The sequence below is a fragment of the Giraffa tippelskirchi genome, chromosome 1 (assembly GCF_054371585.1).
Source record: "Giraffa tippelskirchi isolate mGirTip1 chromosome 1, T2T-mGirTip1v1.2.pri, whole genome shotgun sequence".
Taxonomy (NCBI): domain Eukaryota; kingdom Metazoa; phylum Chordata; class Mammalia; order Artiodactyla; family Giraffidae; genus Giraffa; species Giraffa tippelskirchi.
The window spans coordinates 123,518,222-123,536,712 of record NC_137275.1 but is presented as its reverse complement, the minus strand read 5'-3'; the positions used below and the strand labels follow the sequence as shown (position 1 = coordinate 123,536,712).

The 18,491-nt window shown below is 39.3% G+C and overlaps 1 long non-coding RNA gene across 1 annotated transcript in view; it reads right to left on the bottom strand.

The window, feature by feature from the left end:
* Positions 1-17,096, bottom strand: part of LOC145508054 (uncharacterized) — a 145,421-nt gene extending 128,325 nt beyond the window's left edge. The window contains exons 1-3 of the long non-coding RNA XR_014055327.1: positions 17,060-17,096; positions 14,302-14,626; positions 12,107-12,282 (exon numbers count right to left, since the gene is read on the bottom strand). This is a non-coding gene — a long non-coding RNA (uncharacterized LOC145508054). The remainder of the gene's footprint in view (positions 1-12,106; positions 12,283-14,301; positions 14,627-17,059) is intronic.
* Positions 17,097-18,491: the final 1,395 nt, after the last annotated feature.

Genomic DNA, 18,491 nt, shown 5'->3' with positions numbered 1-18,491 from the left:
ATTCATGACTTCTTTGAATTTTGTGAGCTTTTTTAACTTTCTTTCACTTTTAATATTAATAAACGATGTTCGGATTTGTAGGATAGACTCTGAAAATATATTACCTATACTAAAACATCCTAAGTAATGCACAGATCAAAGATAAATATGATATTTAAAATTAGACACTGAAGAGCCTCATTTATAGCAATATAAGATTTAATTTCATGAAAATAAATGTGTGGGATTGAATTATGAAAAGCATGAAAGCTTGCATGAGATGGTAATATAGTGAAGAGGCCAGGAAATGTGTGAAGACAGCTCCAGAGAGGGAGTGGAGTACCTGAAGTGGCTCTAGCCTTTCTAGGCATTTTCCAACTCCCAGTGAACTTTAAAAATAGATTTTCTGATATCCCATGACTCAAGGACAGAAAAGTAAACACAGCATTACCACTCACTTTCGAGGGTCTATAAGAGGATAATTGTCATGGTGAAAGGGATAACTATCATTAAATCTGCCCCCCTCCCCCAAGAAGTCTATAGTAAACTGTAATTTTATAATAAAGCATGAAACCAAGCTTCATACTCAGTGGAAGGGGGAAAACTTCCTTCAAGAATGTGAAACCACTAGCCACCCAACACATGAGTTTTCAGCCTAATTCATTCCTGAGTTAGATTAAAAAGAAGTTAAAGAATTATGTTCCAAGCATTCCTGGATTGGGGATATTCATACTTCCTCAATGAACCCACCTTTACCTCAGTTTTCAAAGCATTTCCACAGATCCATTTCCAAGGAAACTGCTGCTGCTGCTAAGTCGCTTTAGTCGTGTCCGATTCTGTGCGACCCCATAGACGGCAGCCCACCAGGCTCCCCTGTCCCTGGGATTCTCCAGGCAAGAACACTGGAGTGGGTTGCCATTTCCTCCTCCAGTGCATGGAAGTGAAAAGTGAAAGTGAAGTCTCTCAGTCGTGTCCGACTCTTTGCGACCCCATGGACTGCAGCCTACCAGGCTCCTCTCTCCATGGGATTTTCCACGCAAGAGTACTGGAGTGGGGTGCCATTGCCTTCTCCGTCCAAGGAAACTACATCCCTTATTTTCAAAATTGATTAAATGTAAAGATATGGTGGTACTTTTTACGTGTCATCTTGACCAGAGGATGCCCAGGTCAAGCTGTGTTCTGGTATGTCTGTGAGTGGTGTGCTGGAAGAGATTGAATGGGTGCACAGAGGGAAATAGGTCATCCTCATTGATATGGGTGGGCCTCTTCCAGTCAGCTGAAGGCCTGAATAAAACAAAAAGGTGGACCCTTCCACCAGTAACCATTTTGGAAGACAGCAGAGCTCTCTTCCTCTTAATATGATGAGCCCTCAGGTGAAACTAGTTAACCTGAGCCTACCCAGGTGAGGGCAATATAGAGCCCAACTTACCTGCCTGCATACTCAATCGCTCAGCTGTGTCTGACTCTCTGCAACCCCATGGACGGTAGCCTGCCAGGCTCCTCAGTCCATGGGTTTCTCCAGGCAAGAATACTGGAGTGGGTTGCCATGCCCTCCTCCAGGGGATCTTCCTGACCCAGGGATCGAACCTCCGTCTCCTGCATTGGCAGAAGGGCTCTTTACTGTCTGAACCACCGGGGAAGCCCTAACCGGAGGAGAGGGCCACTCCAGCCATCCTTTCAGACACCAACCACAATTCAGGAATTTCAGAGAATAACAAGCAAGGAAAAGTGTGCTCCAAACCAAGAATTATCATTTTCAAATTATAGAAAATCAAAGATAAAGAAAAAATCCTGGAAGAAGTTAGAGGGGGAAAGGGGGAAACACCTTAACTTTTGAATAACAAAAATAAGAACTATACAGCTGCTCAAAAACCATGCAAGTGAGGAGAGAGAGGGGGGAAAAACATTTAAACTGCTGGAAAAAAGAAATAAAACAACTAATCCAAAATACCGTATTCTGCAAAATAAACCCTCAAGAGTAAAGAAAAAGTCATTCTAGACAACAAAAATTAGAGACTGTGTTGCCAGTACACCTATCTTGTAAGAAATGCTAGAAGATATTGAGATAAGTAAAAAATACATATATTAATACATATACTCAGAATAATATAGGTCAGAAATGTAGATCTGCATAAAGCATAAGCTTTAAAGAAGGAATAGGTGAAGAGAAAGTAATTACTTCTATTTTTCTTATTCTTAATTGATCTAACAGATAATAGATTGTTAAAATAATAATAGAAATGTTGTATCTGATTACATATGCTTTTATATATATACATATATATGATTATGTATGCTCATATACAAGTAAAAGGAATAACATCAACAATACAAGAAACAGGAAAGAGGAATTAATATTATTTTGCTATTACAAAGTTCTTACACTACTGGTGATGTAGTGTTATCTGAAAGTGGACTTGGATTACTGGCAAACACTAGCACAATCAAAAAATACTGTAAAAATCAAATAAATCAGCAAAAACACAAAGAAGTATAACTGATATTCTAGGAAAGGAGAGAATGTAGAATCATATAAAATGCTCAATTAAAAGTATAAACAAAAAAAATGGAAAAAATAGGAAGAAAGAACAAGAGCTACAAGTAGAAAACAGTAATATTGTACATATTAACCCAATTATATCAGTAATCACTTTGAACATCAGTTATCTAACTGCACCAATTAAAAGACAGAGATTGTCAGAGTAGATCAGAAAGCAAGACTCAACTATATGTTGTCTATAAGAAACCCACTTAAACAAAACACATACGAATTAAAAGTAAACAAATGGAGGAAAATATACCATGACAACACTAATCAAAAGAGAGAATTTCAGCCAGAAAAGACTTCAAAGCAAGGAAATTATCACAAATAAAGAAGGGCATTCCAGGGTTTCCCTGGTGGCTCAGGGGCAAAGAATCTGCCTGCCATTGCAGGAGACATGGATTCTATCCCTGATCTGGGAGGATCCCATATGCCATGGAGCAATTAAGTCCAAGAGCCACAAGTATGGAGCCTGTGCTCTGGAGTACAGGAGCTGCAACTACTGAAGCCCTGGCACCTAGAGCTCATGCTCCCCAACCTTCCCAACAAGAGAAGCCACACCACAGTGAGAAGCCCCTGCACTGCAACTGGAGAGTAGCCTCCATCACCAGAACTAGAGAAAGCAGGCAGCAACCAAGACCCAGCACAGCCCAAAACACATAGATAAATAACATTTTTCAAAAAGAAGATTATTATATAACGATAAAAAGGGTTAATCCTCCAAGAAAACATAACAATCCTTAATATGTATGTGCTTAGCAACAAAGCATCAAACAAAACCAATAGTGCTGCAAGGAGAAAGAAAGGATTCTTCTATGATCGTTGGAGACCTCACCACCTTTCTGTGAGAAATGAACAGATCCAGCAGGCAGAGAATCAGTAAGGACAGAGATGAATTCAACCACATGATCAATCAACTGCACATAATCAACATCAACAGACTGTTTCACACAACAAGTTGTACATTATTCTCAAGCTCACATGAAACATTCAGCAAGGCAGACAACATTCTAGACCATAAAACACACCTTCACAGTTTAAAAAATACAACTCATAAAGTGCCTGCTCTCAGATACCAATGAAATTAAACTAGAAATCAATAGCCAAAAGAAAATTAGAACACCCCAAGCACATGGAGAGTAGGCAACACACTTCTAAATACACTGGGGTCAAATAAATCCACCCTCTAGAGAAATTTTGAAATATTTGAACTGAATGAAACAGTAAAAACAACTTATCAAAATTTGTGGGATGTAGTGAGATAGGTTTTCAGAGGGAAGTTTGTAGCAGTGAACGCAAACAAGATAGGGGTAGGGAATAAAAGGTACAAAGTATCAGGTCTGAAATAAACCACTAAGATGTACGGCACAACACAGGGAGCATAGCCAATATTTGATAATAACTATAAATGGACTACAACCTTTAAAAATTGTGAATCACTATACTGGATACCCATAACTTACATAATATTGTCCAGCAACTACTGCTTGTGTGTTAAGTCGTGCCTGACTCTTTCAGGCCCCATGGACAACAGCCCACCAGGCTCCCCTGTCCATGGAATTTTCCAGACAAGAACACCAGGGTGGGTTGCCATTTCCTTCTCCAGGAGATCTTCCCAATCCAGGGGTTGAACTCACATCTCATGTCTCCTGCATTGGCAGGTGGATTCTTTACCACTAAGCCATGTGGGAAGCCCTTAGAAAATGAACGACAGATCTGAACAGGTATCTCAACAAAGAAGATATGGAAATGGAAATAAGCATATGAAACGATGCTCCATATTGCATATCAAGGAAATGCAAATTAAAACAACGCAATACCCCTACATACCCATTAGAATGGCCAAATGAACACTGACACCAAATACTGGCGAGGATGTGAATGTCTTACTCATGGCTGGTGGGAATGCAAAATGGTACAGACACTTTGAGACAGTTTGGCAGTTTTTTACAAAACTAAACATATTCTTACCATATGATCCAGCAATTGCAGTTCTTGGTATTTATCCAAAGAAGTTGAAAACTTATGTCCAAAACAAAGACTTGGACACTAATGTGTATAGAAATTTTACTGATAACTGTCAAAACTTGGAAGCAACCAAAATGTCCTTCAGTAGGTAAGTGGATAAACAACCTGAGGTACAGCCAGACAATGAATATTATTCAGTGCTAAAAAGAAATGAGCTATCTAGCCATAAAAAGGCATAGAGGGACTAAAAATGTATATTATTAAGTGAAAGAAGCCAGTCCGAAAAAGCTGCATAATGTATGTCATTCCAGCTATATGAGATTCTGGCAAAGGCAAAACTATGACTGCAGCAGAAACATCCCTGATTGCCAGTAACTGGAGGGAGGGAAAGCTGAATAGGCAGAGCAAAGAGGATTTTTAGGGCAGTGATTTAACTTATATGCAGAGTACATCATGAGAAACGCTGGGCTGGAAGAAACACAAGCTGGAATCAAGGTTGCTAGAAGAAATATCAATAACCTCAGATATGCAGATGACACCACCCTTATGGCAGAAAGCGAAGAAGAACTAAAGAGCCTCTTGATGAAAGTGAAAGAGGAGAGTGAAAAATTGGCTTAAAGCTCAACATTCAGAAAACTAAGATCATGGCATCTGGTCCCATCATTTCATGGGAAATAGATGGGGAAACAGTGGAAACAGTGTCAGACTTTATTTTTTTGGACTCCAAAATCACTGCAGATGGTGATTGCAGCCATGAAATTAAAAGACGCTTCCTCCTTGGAAGGAAGGTTATGACCAACCTAGACAGCATATTAAAAAGCAGAGACATTACTTTGCCAACAAAAGTCTGTCTAGTCAAGGCTATGGTTTTTCCAGTAGTCATGTATGGATGTGAGAGTTGGACGGTGAAGAAAGCTGAGCGTGGAAGAATTGATGCTTTTGAACTGTGGTGTTGGAGAAGACTCTTGAGAGTCCCTTGGATGGCAAGGAGATCCAACCAGTCCATCCCAAAGGAGATCAGTCCTGGGTGTTCTTTGGAAGGACTGATGTTGAAGCTGAAACTCCAATACTTTGGCCACCTGATGCGAAGAGTTGACTCATTGGAAAAGACCCTAATGCTGAGTAGGATTGGGGGCAGGAGGAGAAGGGGATGACAGAGGATGAGATGGCTGGATGGCATCACTGACTCGATGGACACGGGTTTGGGTAGACTCCGGGAGTTGGTGATGGACAGGGAGGCCTGGCGTGCTGTGATTCATGGAGTCACAAAGAGTCAGACACGACTGAGCGACTGAACTGAACTGAAAATACTCTATATGATGCTACAGCGAGGAGTATTTGGGCATTACACATTTGTCCAAACCCATGAAATATACAGCACCAGGTGAACCCTAATATAAACTCTGGACTTTGGATGAGGATGTGTCAGTGTCAGTTCATCACCATAACAAATGGACCAGCTGGTGGGAATGTTGATAATGGGGGAGGCTATGCATTTGTGAGCAGAGAAGGCAATGGCACCTGACTCCAGTACTCTCGCCTGGAAAAGCCCATGGATGGAGGAGCCTGGTAGGCTGCAGTCCATGGGGGTCGCAAAGAGTCAGACACGACTGAGCGACTTCACTTTCACTTTTCCCTTTCATGCACTGGAGAAGGAAATGGCAACCCACTCCAGTATTCTTGCCTGGAGAATCCCAGGGACGGCGGAGCCTGGTGGGCTGCTGTCTATGGGGTCGCACAGAGTCGGACTGAAGCAACTTAGCAACAGCAGCAGCAGGCATTTGTGGGACAGAGTGTATACAGGAAGTCTCTGCATCTTCTCAAATTCTCCCTGAAACATAACTGTTAAAAATTATTTTAACAAATGTTTTAAAAGGTAAATGAACTTAGTTTAAAAAACAAAATTCAGATAAGATTGAAAAACATAAACCCATCTGAACTCTGTTTTATATATATTATATATATATAATTTTTATATAGAGATGCTATATATATATGTAGAATCATTTATGTTTTAATAAAAACAAAAAATGGTAGAAATACAGAAAGAAGTATATAGATCCAAAATCTGATAAAAATTACTAGGACTGTAAAAGTTTACAGAATATATTTAAAAAAATGGTTTCACAAAGTAAGCAGATGAAAGGTATTAACAAGTACTAATAGGAAAAAGGAATGACTTAGGTGCATATGAGGATTCGTTCACTTTGATAGAAATAAAGGAAATGCAAAATAAAACAATAATCACTGATCATTTTATACTGACTGTAAAAAAAAAAAATCCAGTTAACATTATGTGAAGCAACTACAACTTTCATATGCTTTTCCTGCTGGGTGTGTAGAGCAATCCAATCACGCAGAGAAACATTTGCATTATAAAGGAGAGCTGGACATGTCCACAGTTCAGTTTAGCATCTCATCTCCTAGGTAGAGGCCCTAGAGAAAACGGTACACACCATACCCATGAAGACATTATAGATATTTTTATGACAGCATCAGTCAGAGTGGCAAAAACTGGAAACAACTGAAAAGACGACCAAAACTGAAGTGGGTAAATATATGGAATCCATGTATTCAATGAAATACTATATAGCAGTGAGTAAATTTGATAACAGCCTTAAGCATTCATGTGGATTAAACTAAAAGACTAGTGGTCAACAAAGTGACTTATAAGAAGACATGCACAATGACTTCTATATAATGTTTAAAATATACAGATTCAAATAATACTTGGTTAGGACTGAATAGAGATTCATAAAGATGGCAAAGACTAACATGGAAAGCAAAGGAATGATCACTATAAAACAAAAAGGGATTTACTCTGGGAAAGAGTGAGGGAGATTTAATGGGCTGCTAAGGTGAGATAAAGTTCTATTTCTTAGCCCAGGTGTTGGGAACATAGGTGCTCATCGTATTATTTTTCCTTAATTGTAATGTATGTTTTCATATACTCCTGTAACCTTATACTATATCTCACATACAGGAAAACCAATAAACTGCTGAAGTAATTGCAATTGAAGATATTCTAAAGATCAGACAACACTGAAAGTCTTTTTTACTCTTTAGAGAAAATATCAAAATGTATTTAACAGTCTTCACAAGGAATCTATGAAGTGTAGGAAAGTACAGAACCAAGGAAAAATAATTATCCCTTTTTCATAGTTATTAAATCTAAGCTAGAATATTTCAACTGTGAGTCAGCTGAACAGACAACTAGCTGGGGGGGAAAAAAAAGAATATCTTCACCCTCAGCAAGGATTCCTCACTCTTGGTGAAGTATTAATGCTTTCTCCTGCAGGGTACTAGAAAAGAGGTCAAACACTTTACAATTAACGGAGCAGTTTATCCTGTGCTAGAGGGGCTTCTTAAACAGAGCTTGTCTGTGGTGAGAAAGTGACAGATTTTTCTGGAACTGTTTCAAAACTGTCAACTTAACAAACCATAATTGGCCACATAATGAACTTCTCACTGCTGTCAAATGATTGAGAAAAAGAATTTTGTTTTTCTCTCTTGAAAAGCAAATAAACCTGTGGCAAAAGTAGTAAATAGCTACAATAATTACATTATGAGTAGAATGCTGGTTTTAAATTACCATTTTATCTGGTTACTAAATTATTCTTTGTATCTCATCATCAGCAGATATGAGGATTTGGGAAGATTAGCTTGTTTTACATAGAAAACTATCATTAGAGAATAAGTCAATTATAACTTGAAAGTAAGAAGCATTTTCCTAAGAGGATGAAATCTGTAACACATTGAGCTAGTCACATCCTCTGGGGCAGTGATAGCACAATCTTTCAGTAAGTGCTACACAGCAATGATCTGTCCTTAGCTTGTATATATACCCAAAGCTAGTTGTAAAAAAGAATCCTAAAATAAAAATAATAATGTTAATGCAATTCAGTTGCTTATTTTCAAAATAGTCTAACAGTAATTTGGTACAAAAGTTAATTGCTCTTAATTTTAGAGGTAAGAAATCATTTATTTTACATTGAAATTAGTATGGCTATATATTTCAAGTTAATCCATTGAGTTTAGAGCTATATTACAGTATTTGTGATTAAAGTTTGGCTTTTGAATTTTAATCTACTGTAATCATAAGCCTTTTTTCAACCTTTGCAAGATAACCTTGCATTTAAGACCAATAAGCAAATATACAATTTCCTTATTTACATAGGGAACTGAAAAGTAAATGGATTTAAAATATGCAAGACTCATATTTGCATTTTATTATTCATAACCTCAAAGGTATGATCTTGACTTGCAATCAGACCAACCCAAGGAACAAGGCATAAGGTAGACCAGGAGTCTGAATTCAGAGAGGAACGATTACAACAGGAGGAGACTCACCTCATTATTAAAGTCGGATTTCTAGCAAATTTATTTTTTCACATCTTTTACTCACAAAATTGTTTTCTGATATTATTTAAAGGAAGTAAAAATGAATCCACGTGTCTTTTCAACAAACACATTCAGGATGCCTACCTAGCACCAGGCACTGCCCTAGGAACTGATGAAATCCCTAACTTCAGAGAGCTAACGTTTTAGACAGAGGAGATGGACCCAAGGAGGAAAGACTCAGCAAATAAATACTCAGCAAATAAAAAGGTAAAAGATGTACAATCGGTGAAGTGATTGTAAGCTCTCTAGACAAGTGTGGAACCTGGCAAACCAGGGCTGCTGTGATCCAGGGGACAGGTTCCCCTATGTGTGGTAGTTAGGACATGTCTCTCTCCTAGTGACATTCAAACAGAGGCAGATAGGAACAGGTAAGCCTCCTGGACAGAGGAGGAAAGGTTTCTAGACAAAGATAAAAGCAAGATCAAAGGTATTTAGGTAGGAAAGAGCTTAGCATGTTTATGGAAACTGCAAAGACACCAGAGTGATGGAGACCAGTGAGTGGGGGAAGGAGATAAGAAGAAGATGGCCAACAAGATATCACCTCACACCAGTCAGAATGGCCATCATCAAAAGCCTACAAATGATAAATGTTGGAGAGGGTGTGGAGAAAAGAGAGCTCTCCTGCACTCTAGCTAGGAATGTAAATTGGTGAAGCCACTATGGAGAAGAGTATGGAAGTTTCTTAAAAAACTAAAAATAGAGCTACTGATGACCCAGTAATCCCACTCTCAGGCATATAGCTGGAGAAAATCATAATTTGAAAAGATATATCCACACCAATGTTAAAAGCAGCACTATTTACAACCAAGACAAGGAAGCAACCTAAATGTCCATAAATAGTGGAATGGATAAAAGAGACTTGGTACATATGTACAATTAAATATTATTCAGCCATAAAAATATTGAAATAATGTCATTTGAATCAACATGGATGTACCTAGAGATTATCATACTAAGTGAAGTCAGCCAGACAGAGAAAGACGGATATCACATGATATTGCTTATATGCAGAATCTCAAAAATGATACAAGTGAACTTAATGACAAAATGGAAACAGACTCACAGACATAACTGGTTACCAAATGGGAAAAGTAAGAAAAGGGACAGTTAGGGAGTTTGGGATGGACATGTACACACTGCTAGATTTCAAATGGATAACAAACAAGGACCTATATGCAGCACATGGAATTCTGCTCAATATTCTGTAATCACTTAAATGTGAAAAAATATGAAAAAGAATAAGTATATGTATATGTATAACTGAATCATTTTGTTGTACACTGGAACCAAACACATTATTAATCAATTATGCTCCAATAGGGGGTTCAGGATGGAGAACACATGTACACCCATGGCAGATTCATGTCAATGTATAGCAAAACCAATACAATATTGTAAAGTAATTAGCCTCCAATTAAAATAAATAAATGAACAAAAAAATTAAAACAGAAAAACAATAATTTGATTAGTAATAAAATGAATAAATAAAATAAATATATTGTGAACATGGCCAGCAAAGTACTGATGTCCTTATAAGGCTATGATGATGACTTTTGTTTGTGCCCTGAGGAGAACAAGAAACACACAGGCGCATGAGTTCAGTTCAGTTCAGTCACTCAGTCATGACTGACTCTTTGTGACCCTAAGGACTGCAGCACGCCAGGCTTTGCTGTCCATCACCAACTCCCAGGGTTCACTCAAACTCATGTCCATCAAGTCAAAGATTCTATTCAACCATCTCATCCTCTGTTGTCACCTTCTTCTACTGCCTTCAATCTTTCCCAGCAACAGGGTCTTTTATAATAAGTCAGTTTTTCACATCAAGTGGCCAAAGTATTGGAGCTTCAGCTTCAGCACCAGTCCTTCCAATGAATATTCATGACTGATTTCCTTTAGGACTAACTGGTTGGATCTCCTTGGAGTCCAAGGGACTCTCAAGAGTCTTCTCCAACACCACAGTTCAAAAGCATCAATTCTTCAGTGCTCAGATTTCTTTATAGTCCAATTCTCACATCCACACATAACTACTGGAAAAACCATAACTTTGACTAGATGGACCTTTGTTGCCAAAGTAAAGTCTCTGCTTTCTAATATGCTGTTTAGGTTGGTCATAGCTGTTCTTACAAGGAGCAAGCATCTTTTAATTTCATGACTGCAGTCACCATCTGCAGTGATTTTGCAGTCCAAAAAAATAGTCTCTCACTCTTTTCATTGTTTCCTCATCTATTTGCCATGAAGTGATGGGACTGGATGCCATGATCTTCATTTTCTGAATGTTGAGTTTTAAGCCAGTTTTTTCACTCTCCTCTTTCACTTTCATCAAGAGGCTCTTTAGTTCTTCTTTGCTTTCTGCCACAAGGGTAGTGTCATCTGCATATCTGAGGTCATTGATATTTCTCCAGGCAATCTTGATTCCAGCCCGGCATTTTGCATTATGTACTCTGCTTATAACTTAAATAAGCAGGGTGACAATATACAGCCTTGACATATCCCATTCCCAATTTACAACCAGTCTGTTGTTCCATGTCTGGTTCTAACTGTTGCTTTTTGACCTGCATACAGATTTCTCATGAGGCAGGAAAGGTGGTCTGGTATTCCCATGTCTTTAAGAATTTTCCACAGTTTGTTGTAATCCACATCATCAAAGGCTTTGGAATACTCGATAAAGCAGAAGTAGATGTTTCTCTGGAACACTCTTGTTTTTTCGATGATCCAACGGATGTTGGCAATTTGATCTCTGGTTCCTCTGCCTTGTCTAAATCCAGCTTGAACATTTGGAAGTTCATGGCTCATGTGTTGAGTGTTTGAGCATCTCCTGTAGAGTTATGGGTCAGCAGTGGCCTACTGCAGGGGCAGGGGCTCTGCGTGCAGCAGACCTGGGTGTGGTATAAGCCCTCTTGGAGGGGTTGCCATTAACCCCACCATAGAGCTACCTAGCAGATGACCCACAAACCGCAGAACAATTATACCAAATAAATTCTCACACTGTTAATAAAGTTCTAGGACCCACAACAGATATCCCAACCTGGGGATCTGGCAAAGAGACTGAGAACCCCCAGGGAATTGGACTTTGGAGGCCCATGGGATTTGATTACAGGACTTACACAGGACTCCCAAGTCTCAAACAGACTCTTGGTGGGCACAAACAAAACCTTGTGTTCACCAGCACCCAGGAGAAAGGAGCAGTGACTCCACAAGAGACAGACCCAGACTTGCCTGTGAGTGTTCGGGAGTCTCCGGTGGAGGCGTGTGTTGGCTGTGGCCTGCTGCAGGGTTGGAGCCAGGGAGTATGGCAATGCTTGCATGGGACCTTTTGAAGGAGGCCACTATCTTCATTACCTCCACCATAGTTTGATCTCAGGTCAAACAACAGGGAGGAAACACAGCCCCACCTATCAACAGAAAATTGGATTAAAGATTTATTGAGCATGGCCCTGCCCATCAGGACAAGACCCAGATTCCTGCACAGTCAGTCACTCCCATCAGGAAGCTTCCATAAGCCTCTTATGCTTCTCCATCAGAGGGCAGACAGAACAAAATCACAACCACAGAAAACTAATCAAGCTGATCACATGGATCACAGCCTTATTCAACTCAATGAAACTATGAGCCATGCCGTGTAGGGCCACCCAGATGGACGGGTCGTGGTGGAGAGTTGCAACAAATCATGGTCCACTGGAGAAGGGAATGGCAAACCACTTCAGTATTCTTGCCTTGAGAACCCCATGAACAGTATGAAAAGGCAAAAAGATATGACACTGAAAGATGAACTCCCCAGGTCGGTAGGTGCCCAATATGCTACTGGAGAAGAGTGGAGAAATAACTTCAGAGAGAATGAAGAGACAGAGCCAAAGTGAAAACAATGCCCAGGTGTGGATGTGACTGGTGATGGAAGTAAAATCTGATACTGTAAAGTGCAATATTGCATGGGAACCTGGAATGTTAGGTCCATGAATCAAGGCAAATTGGAAGTGGTCAAACAGGAGATGGCAAGAGTGAACATCAACATTTTAAGAGTCAGCAAACTAAAATGGACTGGAATGGGCGAATTTAATTCAGATGACCACTATATCTACTACCGTGGGCAAGAATCCCTTAGAAGAAATGGAGTAGCCATCATGGTCAACAAAAGAGTCTGAAAGGCAGTACTTGGGTGAAATCTCAAAAATGACAGAATGATCTCTGTTCATTTCCAAGACAAACCATTCAAAATCACAGTAATCCAAGTCTATGCCCCAACCAGTAATCCTGAAGAAGCTAAAGCTGAACAGTTCTATGAAGACCTACAAGACCTTCTAGAGCTAAAACCCCAAAAGATGACCTTTTCATTGTAGAGGACTGAAATGCAAAAGTAGGAAGTCAAGAGATACCTGGAGTAATAGGCAAATTTGGCCTTGGAGTACAAAATGAAGCAGGGCAAAGGCTAACAGAGTTTTGTCAAGAGAACGCACTGGTCATAGCAAACACCCTCTTCCAACAACACAAGAGACGACTCTACACATAGACATCACCTGATGATCAACACCGAAATCAGATTGATTATATTCTTACAGACAAAGATGGAGAAGCTCTACACAGTCAGTAAAAGCAAGACTGGGAGCTGATTGTGGCTCTGATCATGAACTCCTCACTGCCAAATTCAGACTTAAACTGAAGAAGTAGGGAAAACCACTAGCAAAATCAGGTATTACCTAAATCATGTCCCTTATGATTATACAGTGTGTTAGTTGCTTCAGTCGTGTCCAACCCTTTGCGACCCCATTGACTGTAGCCTGCCAGGCTCCTCTGTCCATGAGATTCTCCAGGCAAGAATACTGAGTGGGTTGCCAGTCCCTTCTCCAGGGGATATTCCCGATCCAGGGAATGAACCCGGGTCTCCCGCACTGGAAGTAGATTCTTTACTGTCTGAGCCACCTAGGAAGCCCTATTTTGTCTGATAGGTCCAATTAAAAAGTTTGTGTATTAGTTGAATTCAACTAGATCTGAAGATTTTCCAAGTGAACAGAACAAAAGAATAGTGTTAAGAATCTATGCAAGGAAAAGACTATGATAATGGGCCATGAAACCTATCTGTCTGAAAAGAGCAGTAAAAACATGAGTGGCAAGAAGGACAATGAAAAACTGGATCATGAATGATATGCTTTCATGGACTCAAAGAATAGTTATTACTATGTGTGATACCTTGCTAGTACTCTTGGAGAGGAAATAATCAAAGAAAATATTCCCATCTCCATGGATTTTAGAATTTAGTAGAAGAAAGAAGTGTCATAATGTTTTGTTCATAATAAATTTTACACCAGAAGATTCTAGTTATAGTTAGCTATAGAATACAGGGGAACATTCAGATTTATTCATGTAAAAACAGCAAGATATAAAGCAACAGCCAAAATATAGACAGTAAAATCACTTACCTAATCTACACATGATGTGTTTTAAATCCATTGGACATCTTATAGAAAGCAGTTTCATGCCACAGATTGAGATGCCTCTGAGCTCCTCCTCAGCATCACCAAGGCGTGTTGGATATACATCCTCAGTATTTTGGCTTACATCTTTTTTTGTTCTAGAATCTCTCACTCACCCACAGTCAGGAGGATGGAATGGGGCTTGGACTTTGCATTATCTTAATTATTTTTAAAGGCATGAGACTAGATGAAATCAATTGAATTAGATTATATGTAGAACATAAAACTCTGAGGCTGGCCAAAATTTAGAAATCAGAAATAGAAAATAACCCTGAAAATAAATAATGAGGTAGGAGGAAATCAGAATTAAGATATCTAAGAAAAGAATAAGTGTTTCAAGTAGAAGGAAGTATCATTTGTGTGGGATGCTACTAATAGTTCAGACAAGATGAATGCATCCAATCTTGCCTGGATTTGGTAACAGCAAAGTGACTGACAAAAGCAGTTTCAGTGCAGTGGTGGAGATGGAAGTGAACAAGGAATTATTGAGGGAGCCAATGGGAGCTTTGGGAGTAGAACACAGATCTTGGGTAACTCAGGAAATTTATCTGTGAAAGCCAGGGGATTATGCACTGTAGTTGGAAGGGAATGTAGTGCAATGATTTGTTTTAGATTTTATTTCAGTTTCTAACATGGAAGCTGCAACAAAATAGGTGAAAATTTACTGGAATTTCAGGTAGAGAGTATGATGTTAATGGTAAAGGTGTGAGGAGGGACAAGTCCACATATAGGTCCCTGAGAAGACTGGTGGGGAACAGGATCCAGACCAACAAGGAGAGAACAGCCACTGGTAGGAAGAAGAGCATTGTTTCCACTGAAATTGCACTTGTAGCAGGAACATGGGGGTGGATTTTACAGACTTCTTTTGTTGTACTGGTAAAGTTAAAATAATACACAGTCCTGTTCTCAAAGTATTTCCAACCTAATCATCTTGGGCTGCGGAAACAAAATACCATAGACCAGGTGGCCTAAACAACAGACATCTATTTCTGACAGTGCTAGAGGCTGGAGGCCAAGATCAAGGTGCCAGAAGATTCAGTTCCTGATGAAAACTGGCAGGCAGATGGCCACCTTTTCACCTTGCTCTCATATGGCCCAGTGGAGAAAGCCCCCTTGTGTATCTTCCTCTTTTTATAAGGACACTAATCCCATCATAGAGGTCCATCTTTATATATACCTAAATCTAATTACCTCCCAAAGACTCTGCATACCATAGGTTTGGAGATAAGGCTTTCAGTACAAGCTGGGGAGGCAGCAGGCACAAACATTCAGGCCATAACAAAACTCTGCAGTGAACTGTATGATTATTGAACTAAGCATGTATGTGGTTATACATCAAGTATACGATAGTAAAGATTACTTTGTTATCCAGACTAAGTTTTAGGTTAAACTGAAATTTTTATCTAATTTTTTACTTATAATAAGTTATTTAGATTAGGCTAAAAAGTTTTATTTAATTATTTTGAAATTTAATTAAGTGACTAAGTGACTTTACAAAAATAAAACCACTCAAAATTTTGTGCTCATTGCTAATATCAAACTGAAATCATGTTCCACATATTAAGCTAGATCTATGGATATTCAAATTTACCTCCTATATGAATTGTTTAATATTTCAAAATGTCAATGTACACCTCTTGTGAATACTAAACTAACTAAAGATTACCTCTGAAAACACAAAAGGAGCACAAACAGAAGAAAAGGAATGGAAGTGCAGTATTACTCTTAAAGGATATCTTATTACAAAGAATCGTGTTCAAATCACGCACATGAGAGGAAGAATGTGACATAGTCATATTTCTGTTTCCTTGTCTGAGCCCTCCTACCACCCCATCCTCCCTGACTCCAACGCAGAGCCTGTTCCAGGGTTGGCAGCCCCATTACTCTCAGGCTTCCCAGCATTTGGGCTCACCTGAGTAAGAGATGAACTTGCCATTTCCTGGGCCTGATTGTCAGTCCTGAGAGCAGAGGGCTAGGACCTGTCCAAGCTGAAGGACAGACCATCAGCGACAGAGGCTTTTGTGTTCCTTAACAACTTATGTTTTGTCTGTGTGCAGTATGTGGGGTCCTCTGAGGTGTGGGGCCCAGGCTAGGGGTCCCCATGCCTGAATCTGAGCGAGCTACTGATGGGGTGTCCACAAGCCCCCCACTAGCTCAAAGGGAGACAAGGAAAGCAGCGTTTCAGCAGAGTACATCACTGTTCTCCAACCGTCCCCCCACCCCCTGCCAAATAAATAAAAAGTCACACTTGTGCTGTTAGAGAGCAAGGGGAATGAACTCTGGGTACGAAAATAATGGACTGAGCCACAAAGAAATTACAACCAGGGAATCTCCAGCTCCCCAAGTGTGAAATCACCATAGCTAAAAGACAAACCTTTACTTGAAAAACTCAGCTACAACTGAACCTACACCTGCTCTACAGGCAAGATTCATCATGAGAAAACTTGTTGTATGTTTAAGAAGTACATATTATGTTTGATTGATTTGTTAAAAGTTACCTATAAGCATAGACTACATAGGATGTTTTCAATCGAAGTCCTTATGTGCAGATTGAATAAAAGGAATAATTATTCACTGTGAATGTTTTAGGACAGAGACAACTGGACGGAAGAGAAAGTCTTCAAGACAGAGAAGCTCAAGGCAGCTGCACAGTGGGAAAGAGAAATCCAGCAATACATCCTCTGTGATGGAAACAGTGACAGACCTCTAGAAAGGATGCCTCATTCAACAGTGGTTGCTCAAGAAGGAGACTGGTAACTGGAGTAACAGAATTTGGAGTTAGAGGGAATCCAAAGCAACAGGTAACCATGGAGAAATAAATGCTCATGCAGTATTGGAAATGTATGATAAAAACGCAGCTGCTCCATAATATGTGCTATAGGAGGTCAAGCCATTCTGTTCAGTTATTAAAGCAAAGTGGAGTCTCAGAGTTCAGGAGGAACTTGGGGACGTCAATTGGGTCTTATCAGGTGTACCTTAAAACCATCTTCTAACTTGAACCATAACACCAGCCACATGAACTCAAGCAGCCATTGAACTGCTCTGTGCCTCATTTCTTTGTATGTGAAATGATAATCAAATCTCCCTTAGAGGTTTGTTATAGAGGAAATGAATATCACTGTCCACACTGAAAGTTTTCAACTTAGATGGCAACTGAATAAAAATGGAATTTGTACAAGAAATGCAATCACTTCAAGTAAACAAATCAGCATTCTTATTCTTTTTTTTTTTTAGCATTCTTATTCTTCATAAAAGCTCATCTGTGACAAAGGATTATAGATGTTCAATTAATGATCACAAGTGTAAATGTTTATTTTTAAATATAACAATTAAAATGTTTTGACAAAATGTTATAAATCCAAAATCAAATAGGTTAAAACAGAATTGTTCACCCAGCTATGAACCCACATTGAAGGATATTTTGAATCTTTGGCCTCAACCAAATTCCAGTTGGAGATGAAAATCAGTGAACTGCTTGTAAGCTCTAACAGTTCACCCATTTGTTTCAGTGAAAGGGAAGACCACTGGGTCATTGTCAGAAGAATTAGGTAGGATCACATATCCAATGTACCCTAGACCTCCATTAGCCTCCTCATTCTTATTTGTAAAGTGGGAACATTGGTCTTTCACAGACAAAGGTTATTGTCAGCAGTAAAGGAGATAGTGTTTGTCAGACTGTCCACCATAAGGCAGTAATACTGTCAAGGTTTTGTGAGTGTGTTTTATAATATACTTTCTATTGATGTTATGATATTTTCTTTAAGCAGTTCAGTTTTTACCTGGATATACTTGAAAATTCAATCAGTACTCAATAGTCCTTTCGGCTTAGGAAAACTATGTTATCCAAGAAAAAAAATCATGGATTTTTAGGGATTTTTAGACCCTTTGTTTTGCTACGTGAAGAAGCGTTAGTGGCTCAGTCATGTCCAACTCTTTGGGACCCCATGGGCTGTAGCCCACCAGGCTCCTCTGTCCTAATTCTCCAGGCAAGAATACTGGAGTGGATAACCATTACCTTTTCTAGGAGATCTTCCCAACACAGGGATCGAACCTGGGTCTCCTACATTGCAGGCGGATTCTTTGCCAGCTGAGGTACCAGGAAGCAAGGGAAGATATTACTTTGCAATGTCTAATGA